At 43.6% G+C, this 19,607-nt stretch overlaps 1 protein-coding gene across 4 annotated transcripts in view; it reads left to right on the top strand.

Annotated features, from left to right (window-relative positions):
- Positions 1 to 4,103: 4,103 nt before the first annotated feature.
- The window catches only part of DAAM1 (dishevelled associated activator of morphogenesis 1), a 183,223-nt gene continuing 167,719 nt past the window's right edge, over positions 4,104 to 19,607 (top strand). The window contains exon 1 of one of the 4 annotated variants that reach the window (XM_055289211.2): positions 4,104 to 4,246. The gene's annotated coding sequence lies outside the window, so the exon portion shown is untranslated. Of the gene's footprint in view, positions 4,393 to 19,607 lie in introns of all 4 variants that reach the window. The other 3 variants (XM_055289210.2, XM_055289209.2, XM_063644553.1) reach the window with 3 other exon arrangements.

Raw genomic sequence — 19,607 nt, 5'->3', positions numbered from 1 at the left:
ATCTTATTATGCTTGCTGTAGATCCATGGTTCAAAAACGTGCAGGAGTGTCTGAATCAGCTGGAGGACTTGTGAAGACACAGGTGGTGGGACCCATCCCTAAAGCTTCTTTTCCAGTAGATGTGTAGGTGTGGCCCAAGTATCTGCATATCTGACAAGTTCTCAGGTGATACTGATGTTGCTGGTCTGGGGATTGTACTTTAAGATAATTAAGTCAGGGACTGTTGCCTGACATAGGACAATAAGCTTCTCTCAGGAATTTGAAATTTGGAACAAAGAGCTCTGAGTCTGAGTGCTAGTAGACCAGTGCTTTGGAGAGAAGGTCTGAAAACTACCACTGCTTAGGTTCCTAGTTTGTCTGGTTCCTGTTTGTCTTGAGCCTTGGTTGTCTAGTCCTCTGAATAAATCCCATTACATTCTTTGTTTGCATAAACTGACCATAGAAAGTTTTTGTTGTCTGCCCCTAAAAGAACTTTAACTAAAGTGTGAGTATGTCAGTTAAAGTGTTCCACCAAAAAAAAACAGAAACGATTCTAAGTAGTATTTAAAACAGAGATAATGTGGTCCAGAGAACTGGCCATATTGTGATAGAAGATCTGTGAAGCCAAACACCCAGTGCAGAGATTAGTAACAGCAGGAAGCTATCTCTACCGCTAGGCAAGAGGGACAAAGGGAGAAGGTGGTGTTACAAGGCCAGGGTGACCTGGAAGAAGGTGGAACCATGACAGACCAGTCCAACAAGGAAAATGCTGCTGCCATGGCCAGAAACATCACCCAATGCACCTCTGAGGAAGTGGAGAAATTCCCTAGCTTCTCCCTTCCTCCTGCCTACAATCCCCCAGCAGTGCCTCTCCATGCTGGGAAGCTTGGGAAAAGCTCCCTATGTTACTGAGGACATTTCTCATTTTAGTCTTCAAAGTATATTTTGCCTACTTACCAATTAGAGTGAGATAATATGTGCGTGCTATATTCTTTCTAATAGTCTCTGTTAAGAAAAAGAATTTTTAATTTAAATGGGTTTTTATTATCTTGTTCCATAATTAGGCCTGACATTTCTGAGTAATCTTTTGGGAAAAATTGCAAATGATATCAAGAACTAACATTTGTATAGTGCTTTTCAGTTCGAAAAATATTTTTACATGCTTCATTTAATTTAATTCTCAAAAACCTCATGAAATATATATTATTGTTAACTATTTTATAAATAAGGAAACTGAGGCTCAGAGAGAATAAATAACATAAATATGCAAAGTAACATGGATCACAAATAATGGAATGGCACAATCCCAAACCTGGGCTTAGCACACAACCTTGATTGTTGCAAAACACCAAGCTATTGCATGAAAGTACACACAAGGCTACAAACTTTCAATTCTTTCTCTCTGTTGATAACTCATTTCCTCCTTTATCTAAAATCCAATATCTAGAGTAAAACCTTGTAACCAGCACTGAGAGAGGTGATTTTAAAAGATCATGAAAATGCTTTGTGGTGCCTTCTCCTCATCCCCTACCTGTACAGACTGTCAATTAAATCTATTCTTAGTGGTCTCACAGGTTCCCAATTAATAGGCCACGATTATGGGATGAGGCAGGGCTTTTCATAAGGTCTTCAGAACAGCAGCAGTTATGTAAAATGAAAAGATAGAAAGTAAAGAAACCCATTTTGACTGAGAATATCAATTAGCTAGACAGAGTGGGTGTTTTTGATGATTTATGAGACTACTTGGCCACCTAGAAAAAATTAAATGCAAACATACACAATGATTGTGTATGAAAGTGAGTGAGAGAGAGTGTGTGTGTGAGTTCCCTACTGTCTCCATAGAAGTGGTTAAGCTTCCTCTGCTGCTAGTTCTACAGACTGTATTTCTCATGTTAAAGAGCCATCTTTGTTTCCCTTGGTTACCAATGAAACTGTGCAGGGATCAGTTCAAATCCATCACCACTTGCAGAGAATTTTTCCAAACACAATGCCCTCTTTCTGTATCTATTATCTATATTTATAGCTATTAGATAGGAAGAGCAGTTCACATGTGCATTTCTCCACATTTATGTGCTTACAGTCTATTGTGTCTGCTGTCCTTTATATGGAGATGACTATGTCACATGGCACATCCCTATAATATTGTTAAAGAGAATGGAATTTGTTTTCAGACAGACTGCATCTTCTCCTTCATTACTGAAGAGCCAAGAGAACTTGTTGTAAGGTGATTTCTCCATTAAAATTACTCCACAGAGTGTGCCTCAGTAACATACTTTTATCTACAAGGATAAGCCCTGTCTTAACGGAAAGGCTGCACATTCAATTTATTGACTCAATAAATTTCAGGCTCACTGATTATGTTTCGATCTAAAAGCTTTACACAGTTATAAAATTAGAAGAGCCTTTAGAATCATCCCAGGTCAAGTTTCTCTCTGAATATTTCTCCACCATGAACTGCATTACATTAAGTCTACCCATTAGTTAGAATATCAGTGATTATACCCTTGATCTGATGGCCAGGGGAAAATTTATATTGTCAGAGTTCATTTTAGATAATATTTGAAACGGACGAAATAGCTGAGGACAGAAGAGCAACATTCAAAGCTATCTTCTTTCGGGGGAGAAAAGTGGGTCTTGTCTATAAAGAACAGGCTTGTTAAAAGAAAATCAGAATTCATCGCTAAACATCTCTCTGAGCAAAACAAAGCATTTCCTCTCCCCTGAGATCCTCAACTAGTTTCATAAATATTTTTTCACTTGAACCCAACTTAGTGTTGCAGAATGAAAGTAGAAAATGAATAAGAAGAGTTCCACCAACACTTCAGTAGGGAGTTGTCTGAAACCTTAATTGTGAACCTTTTTTTCACAAGATGCACAGTCTTCTAGAGATTTTGCTAGTGGAACGGGTGTGTGAGCTGATCATTATATGAAATTGAGACACATCAAATGCTATTAAAATTTACATTTACAACTCGAGTAACTAAATGCATTGATTCTTTTCATATTAAAAGACACTTGGTATTCACTGAATAATGAAAAATGCCACGGAAAAAATTATGTATTAACAATACAACCTGCCTAAAGGGTCAGAATTCTGCTACACACCTTTTGCTTACCTTTAAATAAATATTTAGGTGTGTTAAGAGTAGGGCAATTCTTGAACGGCACGATGTTGTTTGGTTTAATGTCTTTATAAAAACATTTGAAAAGAAAGGTATGGAAAATGAGGGGAGAGTGTTGTGGATTTAAAAACATGTGTATACATAGATACACAATTATTAAAACTTTAGACAAGGACGTTTTCTTCCTGGGAGTGGAGAGCCACCAGGGCGGGAAGTCTGCTGCAGGGATGAACAAAAGCATGGCTGCACGATAGTATTATCTTTGCAGCAGCAGCAGGCGCCCTGACAGAGGGTTGCGGCGACTGTCTAGTCTATCACACCGCATTTCTGGTAGTGACAACCTCCGTTATTCTGTCAGCTCAGCCGACTAAGTGGTTCCCCGCGTTCTGCCTGGTCACCTTGTCTCCGTTAAACGGGAAGGAGAAAAGAGAAAGGTGAATTGAGCCAAGTGGGGTACAAGGAGATTCCTTCGCCTTGGGACTGGCGTCGCCCCATCCTCTGGGAAGTGTTGAGCGGGGAGAATTCGAGGACCGTATTTAACCCAGAAAACAGTAAGCCCTCTGAATTAGCTGCTACGCCTGGGGAAGGCAGAAAAAGTCTTAATCGTCCCTTCCCAGCAGGGACCAAGAAAGACCAGTTAGAGCGAGCCTGGCCGGACCACGCGAGCCCCGGACCTCTCCGATCCTTCAGAGCCCACGCCGGGCAAAGTAGAGGTCAAGTCAACAGGCACGACCGGAGGGCAGCCCTCCCATTCTCCTGTGAGGTCCGCAGCTGGGCTTCGGAACGACCACCGCTAACGCTGCAAGGCTGTCCAAGGCTGGGAGTGGGGCGGGTCCTGAAGGGGGCGGGAAAAAGGGGCGGGGCAGAAGAGCCGAGGCGTGTGTCGGGAGATGTGGTTCTACGAGTCCCGACAGCAAAACTGTCCCGGCTCCGCTAATAGATTGGGACTACTACTCCCAGAAGTCTGCGCGCCGGACCGGAGCGTCCATGCGCAGTGGGAGCCACTTTGTATCCTATCAGGCGAGGAGAGGGTGATGTCACCTGCGAGTTAGTAACCTACGAGCGGCTGTGAAGGAAACTGTTTAACCGGATCCCATTGTACCCAGAGTGCAGAGCCGCCTTTCCAGCATGCAGGGGCTGCTCAGGTAAGGGGGACGCTCCTCCTTGCCCGCCGCACTCATTCATTAAGTGGCACTGCTCAGTGGTGCGGGGGTGGGCGTGCTTCCGTGGGCTGGGCGCTGGGTTCGCGGCGCGCCCTCCCGCTGCCTCCCCGGAGCTCCCGGGCCAGTAGGTAAATATTAAACCCGTCCTTCAGGTTGGGTCTGGGTGGGAACGGGACCGAGACAGCTCTCGGCTGCCTCGCTGGGGGTGGGAAAATGGCTGCAGCGCAACGCAAACCGAGGCAGCAGGGAGGAAGACGCCCCTGAGGACTGGGGTCCCTCCCTTTCTTTCTAAGGCGCCCGGCTGGCCGCGGAGCTGGCGGGATAACACTCGCCGCCTTGCTGCAGGCTCCCCGGGGCTGGGGCCGCGGGTACTGCAGCGGCGTCCGGGAGCTCCCGGCCCGGCGACTCCGAGAGGGAGAACCCCGAGGCAGGCTTGGTGGACACGGCGGTGGCGACAGGGAAGGAGGGACTCGTGTACCCGTTCGCGTCCGAGCAGAGCCCCCAGTACCCCTGGCACCCTCACTTCCAGCCCCATTCGAAAGGGACGGAGCGCCTGTAATTCAGACTAAGTTGGACCTAAATGTTTCAAAACAGAGAGAAGGGAAATCCGGCGTTGCGGAGGGAGAGCAGGGTGTTGGCGGCCGGGGAGGCTGCGCCGCCTGCGGACCCGGTTGTGAGGCACCGCGCAGAGGGCTCCTGCCGCCGGTCCCTCTCGGGAGGGCGCATCTCAGTCTCCACGGTCCCTTGGTATAGAGCACCTGGGCTGGGGCGAAGCGCCTGCCCTGAAGCCCTGGGCCAGGAGGCGTTAGCGCGGGGGTGGAGGTGTCGGATATTCTAATAACTAGGCTCGCTCTGGGGCAGGAGGGCTGGATAATCGGGTTTACCCAGCTGGTTCTGAAAGCCAACTGCTTGTGATCGGCTTGCCCTCTGACTGGAGACGTGCACGAGGCCCAGAGCTCTCAGTCCTCTGGATGTTCTTTCCCTTTCCTAGTACCTTCATTTGTTCGTTTACTCATTCATCAAGCCCTGCTAAGGTCTCAAGTTGTTCACGGCCTGGCTTTGCGGAGCTACCTCTCGCCCCATAACATATTTAGTGATGCCTTGCTCTTTCTGGAGAGCATCAAGAGCAAATGCCACCCGTGACCGTTTTGCTGGTAGTTTCTTGAGATTCGAGCAGGACCCAGTGAATTGAAGCGGAGTTGCCTGCAAGATGAATCCCGTTGCCATGGCGACTCCTGCCTTCGGAATCTTAGCCGCTGCCACTGCTGTTTCGATTCGATGTGGCTCTGCGGGCAGCTGGGAGGGAGTGGCTAGTGGGTGTGGTCAAACGCTCGCCCTGGCCCAGCTACTCTCTCCTCCTCGCCCCTTTCACAGCCCCGGGACTCTCCCCTTTCTCTCCTAAATAGCTTGGACACAGTTCTAGACCTGTTTCCCTTCCCCGTGCCACACCTCATCACGCCACCTCTCTCCCTGAAACTAATTGTTTGGCGCCTTTTTCCTGAGGCAGACTCTGAAAATTATAATTTGAAAAATCTCGTCCCCCTTTCGGGCTAGCCGCATCATTTCCCCAATAAGGTAGTTTATGGTGTTGGAGGCAGCTTTGTCATGAAAGGCGCCCTCCCCTGTTGTGCATAAAGAGAGCCCCCTGGTCACCAGTAAAGGCTCTCAATTTGCTCTAGGTGCAGCTGATTGGAAGTGATTAGGGACAACTAATAACAGTTGGAAGACACTGCAGTCCCTTGTGGTTCTCATAAAATCTAAAGCCAGGCTAGAGGGTGCAGGTCCTTGAGGGTGAAGCATGCAGGGCCATAACCAGGAGACTTGGGTCCTACTCTGGCTCTGTCAGGCACTGGCTACTCCACGCTGAGGTTAACCCTTTACCTCTGGGGACCTCAGTCTTCTCTTTGGTAATGTGGGGAAAGGGTAGAGAGGGTTTCCTAACGTTAATTCTAGGTGCAGTAGCCTATGATTCCAAGATAGACTTGGTCATTGCCCTTTTTCGTCCCCGACCCCAAAGTAATCTGAAGTTAAGGGTTTAAACTTGGCTTCTGATACTGTGCCATCAGGTTATATGGACAAGACAGCTATGTGACTATTTATAATACTGTTTATACTACCGCTACTATTCAGTATCTGGACCCTTCTAATTATACTTTAGTATTATAAATAATTGTTTAGGTTTTGCCTTTTTATAGATTCCTAATGAATGCAGTTATTTGTAATTGCATTAAATGTAATTGACTTATATAAATATTTTATTTCCCCTCTGCTTGCATTTTATACCAATGTGCATTATCACAGATGTTGCAATTATGGGGGAAAGTGTGTATGAGAGTGTCTATGCATGTGTATCCATAGTCAGGTAAATGCTTGGGATTGCTGTGTGCTTGCTGGTTGACACTTACCATCTTATTTTAAGTAGGTAACTATATCCCCATGAGGAAACAGGATCAGAAGTTGTCACTTTTTTCCTGGAACTTAACATTAAATCAAAATTTCCTTCATTCTTCTGCTTGTCTACCCTACTAGATTATAAACTCCTTGAGGGCAGGGTCTTTGTTTTGTCCTTTTCCATCTCCCCAGCATTTAGAGCAGTTTGTTCATTTGTAGGTCTTTAATAAATATATGTTAAATGAATATTAACTAGCAGAACTATGATTGGAGATCCAAGGTCTGTATTATTTCCACTGATAGTTCTGTCATCCATGGTAATATTCCCCTTAGCTTTCTATCAAGCAGTTTCATTTCATCATAAACCAAAACTTGTCTGGCATAAAAGGCCTTCTATGTATTTGAAATAGACATATTTCCTAATTATTTGCTTTTAGAATACATTCACTCATATCGACTGTTTCTTTGTAGTTACCATTTCTTATTACCCCTGAACCAGGCATTTCTAGATTTCTCTCAGTTGCACTATCCTTGGCCCAGATAATCTTCCCAGGAGGTGTATGACACGTGAATAGGGAGAGACACCAAGAGAAAGATACCCGGAAGCTTTTGCCAGGCCACCAGTGTCTCCCAGAAGAGCTGGGAGACAATAGTCCTCTCACCTCAGGCAGAGCTGTTCTGTAAACAGGATCAGTTGTTTCAGGCTGGTTGATGTGAAAGAAATGTGAAAGAACATTTGCCTAATATTTGTAACATGTTACCATCCAGTAGTCGGATTCTGTGGGTTTTCAGGAGCATAAATTAGTAAATTAGTGAGGAGGTGTGATAATGAAGAGGGTGTGGTGGGTCACATCCTTGGGTGGTGCTTACAGGAGCTCCATGAATAGGTGCTAGGGAATTTGAATCCTGGCTTTCTTGTTTTGTGGACATGTTCTGCATGTTAAGGGGTGTGTGTGTGTGTGTGTGTGTGTGGTTTTGAGCTACTTTGTTTAAAAGGCTGCTTGTAGTGTTGGCACTGTGGTCCTTAAAACAAATAAGGTGTTTACAAACAAAACAGTTCTGATTGAAAGTGTTTCATTTTGTAAATATTTGGGAGACGGCATAAAGAGAAACTTGAGGTCTTGTGTGAAAACACTTTAAAGTCGCAGCTGTTGGACCAGAGGAAACATGCTTTTCCAACAACGCTTGGTATCCTTGAGTGCCCTAGGTGTTTGGTTCAGGAAATAATCACAGAACTTGTAACTGCTGTGGGGCCCTCCCTGGCTTCAAGCCGTGCTCTAGTCTATCCTTATATTGCTGGAAACAAAGCAAGGTGTCCAACTTCGGTTAGCAAATTTGTTTTCTCTCTAGAGGGGACACCAGTCAAAATAAAAGTTCTGTATTCTATTGTGATTTTTTCCTCTTTGGATGAGGAATATGGTGACTTATTTTGGTATTACAATTTCTAACTTGGTAATAGAGGTAATCTTCTAAGTGAATACCAATCTTAAATACGCACGGCATCTGTTGTAGTGGTTTCAAGACCTCAAAGTTTAGGCTGGGCGCGGTGGCTCACGCCTGTAATCCCAGCACTTTGGGAGGCCGAGTTGGGCGGATCACAAGGTCAGGAGATCAAGACCATCCTGGCTAACACGGTGAAACCCCGTCTCTACTAAAAATACAAAAAAATTAGCCGGGTGTGGTGGCGGGTGCCTGTAGTCCCAGTTACTCAGGAGGCTGAGGCAGGAGAATGTCCTGAACCAGGGAGGCGGAGCTTGCAGTGAGCAGAGATCGCGCCACTGCACTCCAGCCTGGGGGACAGAGTGAGACTCCATCTCAAAACAACAACAACAACAACAAAAACCTCAAAGTTTAGAGGAAATTGATTGCACAGGTACTATTTAAGAAATTGGTACTGAGAGCATTTTCTCTATTTCTGTATGTGGCTTGGAAGTAATGTCTGGTTGACAGATCAGGCTAGGGTGGATGATACCCCTCTTGAAGATGCATTCACTTAGCAAGGGTACTGTCTTTTATGTAGATTGTATTGTTTAGAGTGGCTGAGGCTGCTGATAGAGACCAGCGTTGAAGCGTGGATCTGAAGTACACCCCCCTTCTCTGAGCTGTCACCTTGTTTGTAGCCCCACTGAAACAGGGACAGATGAACATGAGATTCAAGTTGATTTTAGTGACCTATATTTCACTCCAGCAGATTTTTTTTTTTTTTTCAGAAATAAAAGGTTACCTTTTAATTTTTTAGTATCCTTTCCACTGTTCTAGGAGCAGGGGGAGAACAGAGCATTTCAGGGAGAGTTTGCATTCATAGTCCACAAGTTTGCATACATAGAACATGTGTCTAAAAATGAACTGAATGTTAAGTCCTAGAAGCACAGCAACAAGTGTACAGAGCCTTCCCCATCACTCCCAATTAATCTGGGGTTACCAAATACACCCTCAGCCCATTGATGTTTAAGTGTTCCTGGTTTTTACTCCGTCCGTGATTTTCTGCAGTAATGGCTGTCCACGTCTGGAATGTGCATCCCTCTGAGTGTCTGGATTATCTTGTGCTTTCATATCTAGCTCAGGTGTCACAGCTTCCAGGAAGCCTTCCCTGCCCTTCCTCCTTAAAGCACTTAGCCTGACCACACAACGCTTACAGCTAATTTGATACTGATATTGTATGTGAGGTGCCTACCTCATGCAAAGCCCTTTCTAAGACTTTCCATGGGCTACGTCGTTGACTACACATAATTATACAAGATAGATACTTTTATTGCCATGTTCTAGATGAGGAAACTGAGGCACAGAGAAGTTAAAGAACTTGCCTAGCTTAGCCCACACAGCCTGTAAGTGGCAGACCAGGTTAGGGACTCAAGCAGTCTAGTTCTTTATACATCCTGATGTCGCCTGGTTTCTGACTTTCCGGCACATTATTCTTTTCTCTGCAACTTGAGTTGGGGGAATCACAGCTTCCTTTGAGTCTCTTAATTCTCAGACAGTGCTGGGTCAGTAAGTCCTGGATTAATTGAGAGTAAAATGACTTCTTCATGTCATGGGTTCTTACAGCCTGATTTTCTGGAACAGAAAATGTTGCGTGAGATTAAAAATGTTGTTTTTGAGTATTTAAATTATAAACCTTTGGAGCTCTCTTTTGCTGTATGAACGATAGACACATTATTTGAAAAAGGAAATGCTCTTATATTATAGCTCTAAATCTGTTTGGAGCCTGTCCAGCATTAGACCTTATTTGTTAAGTGAGGTAACTTTTCACTTGGTTGAATCCCTCATCTGATAAAAGATCTTCTCACCCAGAACAGGGCCACAGAAGCCTGTGTTGAGAGTTAAGACAGCCCATAATTTCTCAGCTTCCCTCTTCCCTGTAGTCTTTTAACATAAATTGTGAAAGCTCTTTTGAAAAGAAAATAATGAACACTTGAGCAGTAGTCAAACATGTAATCTAATATTGGATAGCCTTAGATATTAAAACAAACTTTTTCCCCCCACCTCAGAAGAGATACTTTTATTTATTTTTACAGTGGAGCAAATTTGGTGCCAAATAAACAATTTCTATTCTTTTAAACCATAGCCACAGTTGTGAATTAAATGGGGAAAGCTAGGGAAGCAAGTTCAATTTCCAAAGCAGTTGGTGCGATTTCCTGACTTACAATAGATCTTTTCCTTTTGGCTTAAAACTAAATATTGTGCCACTTAGACAATATTTAATGAAGACAATTGACTAAAACACAAGGAAATAATAGGAAAGCTATGCCTTAACGGCATATTGCCAGGAAGGGAAACATGAAAACAAAAGGTTTGTTAGCCATTAGGTTACACAATCATAAAATTTTTTGAACAGACATTAATTTCAGAAGGTTGTTTTTTTTTTCTTAATCATTCATCTTGGTATACTTTTTTTTTTTTTTTTTTTTGAGACAGAATCTTGCTCTGTTGCCCAGGCTGGAGTGCAGTGGCGCGATCTCGGCTCACTGCAAGCTCCGCCTCCCAGGTTCACGCCATTCTCCTGCCTCAGCCTCCCGAGTAGCTGGGACGACAGGTGTCCACCACCATGCCCGGCTAATTTTTTGTATTCTTAGTAGAGATGGGGTTTCACCGTGTTAGCCAGGATGGTCTCGATCTCCTGACCTCGTGATCCGCCCACCTCGGCCTCCCAAAGTGCTGGGATTACAGGCATGAGCCACCACACCTGGCCTCATCTTGTTATACTTTTTAAGTATGTCATTCCCCTTTAGTAATAACCTGGGTTTATTCTGTTCTATAAATTACACCAGGATTGGGGTTTTAAGGCTACCTGTATTTTTGCTGGCACACAATTAAGGTCACCTATTAAACTGGTCTTTGTCATTTTTGTGTCTAAAAAAAATACTTGCAGTGTGATTGGAAAATGTTGCCTATCTGATAGACTTCCTGAATTTAGGCTTACAAGAGTAGATAGCCCAGATCCTAGCTTTGGGCATTGTTGGGGTAATACAGATGCCCATCTTTTATTTTCTGAGATAGGTTCTTATATTCTGGCTTGTTGGCTAGCTCAGTTTGTTAGTGACGTACAAACCAGGTCAAGGGCATGGGTTAGCGTTGCCTTGTTTTGGAGCCACAAACTGTACCTGTAATTCTAGTCAGATTTTTTCTGTTTCTTTTTTTTTTTTTTTTTAATTAATCATGCTCTTGGGGACTAGACTGTACATTGTGGACATATCAGTGCACAGCTATCACTACTAAGGGCAAAAAAAGGTGCCATATTTTAAAGTGAACTGGTAGAGAAACCCTGTAAGTGAGAGGCAAGACTGCCAGCAGCTTGCTAAGGAACCGTATGCTTCTGACAGTTGTCCTCCTTTGAAGATTAGGTCAGGACTAGGGGCAGCTTCTTGAAAGTTTGCCAAAGCCAATAGCTTTGATCTTTTTCCTTTCTTGGCAGAATGACAGATGCCATCAATGTGTGTTTGGGTGCTACTTCTGGGCTTACTCTTCGATAAAGTTCTGGATATTTGTGCCCAAGGAGAAGAGTAAAGGATGGTGGTCAACATTATTCACCAGATGAGATAGATTGTTCATATGTGCCCAAGCTTAAATTTGTATTAGTTTCATAGAGATTTGGTAAAACCAAGCAGTGAAATGTTTAGACACAAGTTAGAACCCGCAGTTCTGTAACAAGAGGTTTAGACCAGGAACCCTTCTAAATCCCCAGAATTTACTACAAAACTAATTGTAAGAAATTGGCCGGGCGCGGTAGCTCACGCCTGTAATCCCAGCACTTTGGGAGGCGGAAGCGGGCAGATCACAAGGTCAGGAGATTGAGACCATTCTGGCTAACATGGTGAAACCCCATCTCTACTAAAATTACAAAAAATTAGCCGGGCATGGTGGCGGGCGCCTGTAGTCCCAGCTACTCCGGAGGCTGAGGCAGGAGAATGGCGTGAACCCGGGAGGCGGAGCTTGCAGTGAGCAGAGATTGTGCCACTGCACTCCAGCCTGGGTGACAGAGCGAGATTCCGTCTCAAAAAAAAAACAAACAAACAAACTAATTGTAAGAAATTAAAGGAAATGAAACAGGCAGCTTAAACTATTTGAAGAACCTTGCTGCATTCTTTATTTTTGAAAGTTGGTGAAATTGTGAATATGGAAAATGTCATACATTTCTGTTCAAGGCAACCCATTTGGAATTCTTTTTTTTTTTTTTTTTTTTTTTTTTTTTTTTTTTTTTTTGAGACCGAGTCTCTCTCTGTCGCCCAGGCTGGAGTGCAGTGGCGTGATCTCAGCTCACTGCAAGCTCCGCCTCCCAGGTTCCTGCCATTCTCCTGCCTCAGCCTCCTGAGTAGCTGGGATTACAGGCGCCCACCACCACGCCCGGCTGATTTTTTGTATTTTTAGCAGAGACAGGGTTTCACCGTGTTAGCCAGGATGGTCTCAATCTCCTGACCTCGTGATCCGCCCGACTCGGCCCCCAAAGTGCTGGGATTACAGGCGTGAGCCACTGTGGGAATTATTTTTTCAAATGCAACTATAGTTAACTCATTATTAGTGGCTGCTATTTGATTTAGGCTGATGGTGGAAAAGAAACAACAATACCGTTTCTGTTTGGTTTCCCCATCCTGTTTGTGTGGCAATCATTTCTGCGTTAGAGGTACTTTGCTCAGCACTGTTGGTAATGTGAACTAAAAGTCAGAGGACGTGCAATAAATAAATGCTAGAATTGAAGCCAGTGGCTGAGACTGACCACACCATGTTCTCAGAAGGTTAAATGAACACGCCTGCTATTACATTTTCGTATTTTAAAAATCAAGAATAGAGATTGAACTGCAAATACTCTATGACCCATTTAGGGCTTGAGATTCTGTGAGTAGGTGATACTTCCAACTATAGAAGTTCTAGGAACTGTGGCAGGAAACTGCCTTGCCTGTGATATTTTCTGCTAAGGGCTGGTTAACATTTTTTAAAAAATGTATATAGTTTTACATTTAACCCAATTTCTTTTCAGGTTATGGCTGAAGTTACGTTTCTTCCATGCCTTACCTTTTCTTTCTATACTCCTTGCGTTGCAATTTGACAGTTCTGCTCTTTTGGCTTCTCTGTGGGCAGGGTGAGATGGCGGTCTCCAGTCTGCCAAGTTCCATATCTTGGGAGCCCCATCACTGACCTTACAGAAAAGCATGTCTTTCCCCCTTAACCCTTTAACTTAGAATGAGAGCTGTGAGGCAGCTGGGAGAGGAAGGCTTACATTGTAATTCTGTCAAGCTCAGATTGTTTTTCTGATGAACCAGTTGAGGGAAGTAGGTAGAGGGGAGGACAGAGAGAGTTGCTGGGTTTCACTTATCTTATCATTTGTTTCCCTCTGGATGGCCTTTGTTTATGCTGTCTCTTCAGGCCAGGAATTCCTCCAACAGAAAGCATGTGTACACTCGGGGACATTCGTATCGGGGCTTCCGTCTTCTTGTGTTTCCATTTGCTGATTTGCCTTTCTTTTGAGACGTAGTCTTGCACTGTTGCCCAGGCTGGAGTACAGTGGCGCAATCTTGGCTCACTGCAACCTCCGCCTCCTGGGTTCAAACGATTCTCCTGCCTCAGCCTCCCAAGTAGCTGGGATTACAGGTACCCACCACCATGCCCAGCTAATTTTTCTATTTTTAGTACAGACAGGGTTTCAACCTGTTGGTCAGGCTGGTCTCAAACTCCTGACCTCATGATCCGCCTGAACTCCTGACCTCGTGATCCGCCTGCCTCGGCTTCCCAAAGTGCTAGGATTACAGGCATGAGCCACCGTGCCTGGCCCCATTTGCTGATTTGCCTTTCTTCTCTACAGCCTAATCTGGAAGGAGGGGTGAAAATACTTAACCTGCTTTTAATGCTTCTATTAGGGGATAAAGAGATTTTAAAACAGTGATGTGGGGCAAACATGTGGATGACTTTTCTAATGAGGAAGGAGGATAATGCTGAGTAAATGTAGATTCAATTTACATGTAACTTCTGTTTGGTAGAGCGTTTAATCATACGTTTGACACCTTGAATGAAATCTCTTCACCTGTCTTTTGGTGCTTTGCAGTTGCACAGAGGAAAAGACACACTGTTTGACTTTAGGTTCAGTTTGGGTAATCGTGGCAATTCCTTTAAACTTTCTGGACCTCTCTTTCCTCATTCACAGTATATTCACATAGAATAAGCTATCTTCTGGATAAAAATTCTAAATTTTTGGGAAGACAGTATCCTCTTAAAATAATGACCTCACTTATGTGGCACTGTGTACATATCAAAGTAATATCCATTGAGTTTCCCTAAAATGGAGATCAGTGAGGGAGGACTCCAATTTTTCGCCTCCAGTTTTCAACCTTGGCCGCCCCTGCCTTGGCACAGTGTCCTGAGATCCTGTTCTTGGCTGGAGCTAAGCCCCATGATCTGATCCCCAGTCTCTTCTCAACTGCACAACTCAGGAGTTCTGTAGGATATAAGGGATGAAACTCGACAGAGTCTTTTGGTGGTCATACAGTTCTGTTTAAATTGATCATCACTTTTTAGTTTCTACTTAATTGTTTTTCTTTTTTTAAATTTGACATGAGGTCTTAAACTCCTGGCCTCAAGCAATCCTCCCCGCCTCAGCCTCCCCAGTTGCTGGGATTACAGGCGCATGCAATCGTGCCGGGCTGATCATCACTTTCAACTGGAGTCTGACCACCAGGGGGTCCACAGAGTGAATGTAGCCAGCTGTCCATGTTTTGCTTGGCCAGTACAGTATTATTTTTAAAAAGGAGTGATATTTTAGTGAGCATTTATGTTCTGATTTGTCACAGACCTTACCATAGTCTAGTGCCTAATGCACAGCCACTTAGTTTATGTGATATTTATCTCCTTGGCCCTTGAAGGCATTGAGTTTGTGATTCTTATTTTCAACTAAATTAAACTGGGATGAATGTCTCTTCAAAGGTTTATCTAGCAGTGGGCTGGCAGATGACCCATTTTTGTACTCTAACCCAGGGTTTCCCAACATCAGCACTCTTGAAATTTGAAACTGGATAATTATTTGTTGTGAGGCAGATTGTGCTATGCACTGTAGGATGTTTAACAGCATCCCTGGCCTCTACCCACTAGATGCCAGTAACATCCCCTCCTCCAGTTGTGACAGCCCAAAATGTCTCCAGACATTGCCAAATGTCCCCTGGGGGCAAAATCACCCCTGGGGATGATTTTGACAGAGTTTTGGATGGTCTGAAGACTTTAATCATTGAACCAAGCCTGGATATTTAGGGGATAAATTGGCATTCATCTGGGAAACTGCGCCACCCTGCCGTTTTTATTTATTTGGGCAGTTGGTTAGAGCAAAGTAAAGGTCAGTGGATTAGACCCTTTAGGGTCACTTCTCCATTCTTCCATGACCACAGCCTGGGAGGCCAGCCACATTTTAAGGACATGTCTTTGGTCACAACAGGAGACTTTGTGAGACACTGATGCTGGGTCAGGGTAAGCCCAGCAGATCTAGTAGGTAAACAGCTTTGAAGCCCATGGCCTGTGTTGGTAGGTCAGTAATGCTATCTGTGGGTAAGGAGGATGAGGCTTTGGGGAAAGGGAAGGCCAACTCTGTCATTATTGTGAAATGCCAAAATGCTTTAGAAAAAAAACCTTAAGCTTTAAAAATGACAGCTTATCTCAAATCAGCAGTGTGGGAAGGGCTCTGAAGAGGATTAGCACAGTGATGTTCCATTTTTTTTTTCCTCCCCCAAACAAGAATATTTTTTAAGCTTGACTCTAAAACTTGGGCTTTGGCAACACTGAAACTTGCCTTGCCTTTCAGAAAAAACATTGATAAGATTTTCAGGGTACAAAATGAAAATGTTACAAGGTTTTAAAAACCAACCCAAGTTCCTTTCTTGAGCAACTAATGCAAAGATAATGCTTAAGGAAGCATATATTTTCATGTAAAATGTAAAACAACGTTGCTTCGCAGTTCGATAGGTGGGACTTCTGAGGATATCCAAGCCTCTTCTGCTCTGTCTGGTCTTGTAGTTCTCCGCCCTGGATATGCATCAGAATGTTCGCAGTGGATTTTAAAAAAGATGTTTAGGGATGCTGACTCAGTAGATGTGGAGTTGGGGCCCATTCTACAGGATTCTTAAAGATCCCCAGGTAGGCGGGGAGTGGTGGCTCACGCCTGTAATCCCAGCACTTTGGGAGGCCGAGGCGGGTGGATCATGAGGTCAGGAGATCGAGACCATCCTGGCTAACATGGTGAAATCCCGTCTCCACTAAAAATACAAAAAATTAGCCTGGCATGGTGGTGGGTGCCTGTAGTCCCAGCTACTCGGGAGGCTGATGCAGGAGAATGGTGTGAACCCAGGAGGCGGAGCTTGCAGTGAGCAGAGATTGTGCCACTGCACTCCAGCCTGGGCGACAGAGAGAGACTCCGTCTCAAAAAAAAAAAAAAAAAAAAAAAAAAAGAAAAAATCCCCAGGTAATTCTGACATTCAACAAAAGGGGAAAATAGGTGAGAAGAGTGAAATATCTTGGGTTCAGGAAATGTAGTTATAGTTGCAGATGTGGGCTGGGTCTGGCTGCCTAGCTGGTTAAGTACACAGCTTTGTTTTTAAAAATTCCATGTCTGGCTGGGCATGGTGGCTCATGCCTGTAATCCCAGTACCTTGGGAGGCTGAGGTGGGTGGACCACCTGAGGTCAGGAGCTCGAGACCAGCCTGGCCAACATGTCGAAACCCTGTCTCTACTAAAAATGAGCTGGGTGTGGTGGCTGGTGCCTGTAATCCCAGCTACTCGGGAGGCTGAGACAGGAGAATTCGCTTGAACCCGGGAGGTGGAGGTTGCAGTGAGCCAAGATTGTGTTCCTACACTCCAGCCTGGGCGACAGAGTGAGACTCCATCTCCACGCCCCGCCTCACCCCGCTTCTAAAAAAAAGTAGCTGAGCATAGTGGTACACATCTGTAGTCTCAGCTACTCGGAAGGCTGAGGCAAAATCACTTGAACCCAGGAGGCAGAGGTTGCAGTGAGCCAAGATGGTGCCACTGTACTCCAGCCTGGGCGACAGTGCGAGATTCTGTCTCAAAAAAAAAAAAAAAATTCATGTCCATTTTGGTGTGACTATTTAAAAAGATTTTTTTAGAATTTTGAATTTGTGAAAAGGAAGGGTCTTTTACCTGTCATCTAGTGTGCACTACCTAATACACTGAACCTAATGCTTCTAATAATATTGAAGTTGTATTATATTTTGGCAGATTTTACTGAAAAACCTCTAAATCTGTAGATGAATCAATTTACATTTTAATCTACTGTGTAAAAGAAGGAAACAAACTACCCATTCACAAATAATCAGTACCATGAACATCCTTGAGATAAAAATTCAGCGGGAGAGTAGTAATAAATGCTTTTCTTAGCCTTCCTTCTAGAGAAGGATCTAAAATAATCTAGAAAAGATCTAGGTTCTTTCACAGCTACCTCTGTGAGCTTCCTGGGAGACCCTCCTCTGGCGTCATAGACGTGGGCAGGTCCGTTTCAAGTTTCCCTCAGTCTGTTTCATGTTGCCAGCACTACATCTCATGGAGGACCTTGTCTTTGGCCCAGAGTTATAATGACCCAAGGGGATGGGAGATCAAATAAAGTGGCTTTAAAAAAACATTCAGACAGAATTTCAGATCCAGGCTTCTAGCAAGCATAGCAGAAGAAAGGAAAATGGCTGATTTTTAGGGGAAAATATACTTGGCATTTTGTGGACTATCCCATAAACCATAAAAGCAACACCTTAAAACATCATTCATTTGTTCATTTGCCATTTAAAAAATGTTTTTCGTGTTGAGCGTATACATTTCAGAATGCTGTATGTTCTTAGAGAAATCCCCAGTTTTTTCCTTTGTAGTACAGAAGTCTTGTTTTACTTAAATAAAGCTCAGATTATCCTCTGTCTTCAGCTTCTGAAATAAACATTACCTGTGCAATAGGTGAAGAGTTTCCCCAATGAAATGCTCTTTGCTTTCCCTGGCAGGTGCTTTCATGTTTTGCTTATTTGGAGCATGTTCATTTTTTTCAAAGGAATGTTTACAACATCAGTTATGGAAGTTCTACAATCCCAAATCAGTTTTTAAGATATTTGTTATGCCTATGGTCAAATCTACCACCTGTTCTTTTCTTTCCTAAATGTTGATTTTGAGTCTTGAATGCCCAAGGCTTTCTACTACTAGGGAAATGTATTAGCATAACATAGTATTGAAGAAAGAAGGACAGTTAAAGACAGAGCATGAGCTTTCTTTTTTTTTTGAGACGGAACCTCGCTCTGTCACCCAGGCTGGAGTGCAGTGATGCGATCTCTGCTTACTGCAAGCTCTGCCTCCTGGGTTCATGCCATTCTCCTGCCTCAGCCTCCAAGTAGTTAGGACTACGCCCGCCACCACTTCTGGCTAATTTTTTTTTTTGTATTTTTAGTAGAAACGGGGTTTCGCCATATTAGCCAGCATGGGCTTGATCTCCTGACCTCATGATCCGCCTGCCTCGGCCCCCCAAAGTTCTGGGATTACAGGCGTGAATAGCTTTCTTTTGGAGATGATGAAGATGTTCTAAAAGTAGTGGTAATAGTGACACATTTGTGAATCTCCTAAAACCCACCAAATTGTACAGTGTATATGGATGAATTTTATGGTACACAAACCGTATCTCAAAATAAAGCTATTATTAAAAAACATTTAAAAGAATCAGACTAAGTAGAATCTTAGATTTTTAGGCCTTGGGGATAATACTACTTTCCCATTTGTTATCTTCATGTACATCTCATTTTTTCCTCTAAATAAACAGAATATGACATGCACAAAGGATAGATGTGGCAATTCCTTAATATTTATGGACCACTTGAGATATGAGAATCTTTGTTACAAAGAAATTTTTGTTGTAGTGGAATCTGGTCTATGTTTTTCTCATACATCCTAATCATGAGCTAGGGTATTAGAGGATAAAAAGCTTTGTTATACTTTATACCTGCTGTGAGGACAAGCTAAGGTTTTGGTGATGCCTTTGGCTTGGTCACAATGTGCTTTAAATGTGTTCATTTGATTATTTTGCAGCATGTTTCTGCTGTAGAAGTCTTCATATTGTAAAAAGCATTCAAGTATGAACTCTTGCCTATAAAACTAACTGTGTTGGATAAGAAATGTTTTATTTAACAGGGATTATGTAGCTCAAGGTTTCTCAAATTTGGATTCATGATCGTCTGTGAAACACTGTATTAAAAGTTAAATTGCCAAATGTTTAGGTGCTCACTTGGTGTTGATGGGATCATAAACCCATGTGCAAAGGTAGGCCTTGAGATACTGTGGTGTTATTTGGTTATAAAATGCTTATGAAGGTGTATTAGTTTTATTACTGCATAATAAATTACCACAAACTTAGTGGCTTAGTAGTCTGCACATGCTGTGGCTAGATTCTCTGCCCAGGGTCTTAGCAGGCAAAACTCCAGGTGTCAGCCGACATGCTGTAGTC

This window comes from Symphalangus syndactylus, chromosome 8 (assembly GCF_028878055.3).
Source record: "Symphalangus syndactylus isolate Jambi chromosome 8, NHGRI_mSymSyn1-v2.1_pri, whole genome shotgun sequence".
In the NCBI taxonomy this organism is placed as follows: domain Eukaryota; kingdom Metazoa; phylum Chordata; class Mammalia; order Primates; family Hylobatidae; genus Symphalangus; species Symphalangus syndactylus.
This window is presented reverse-complemented; position numbering and strand designations above follow the sequence as displayed.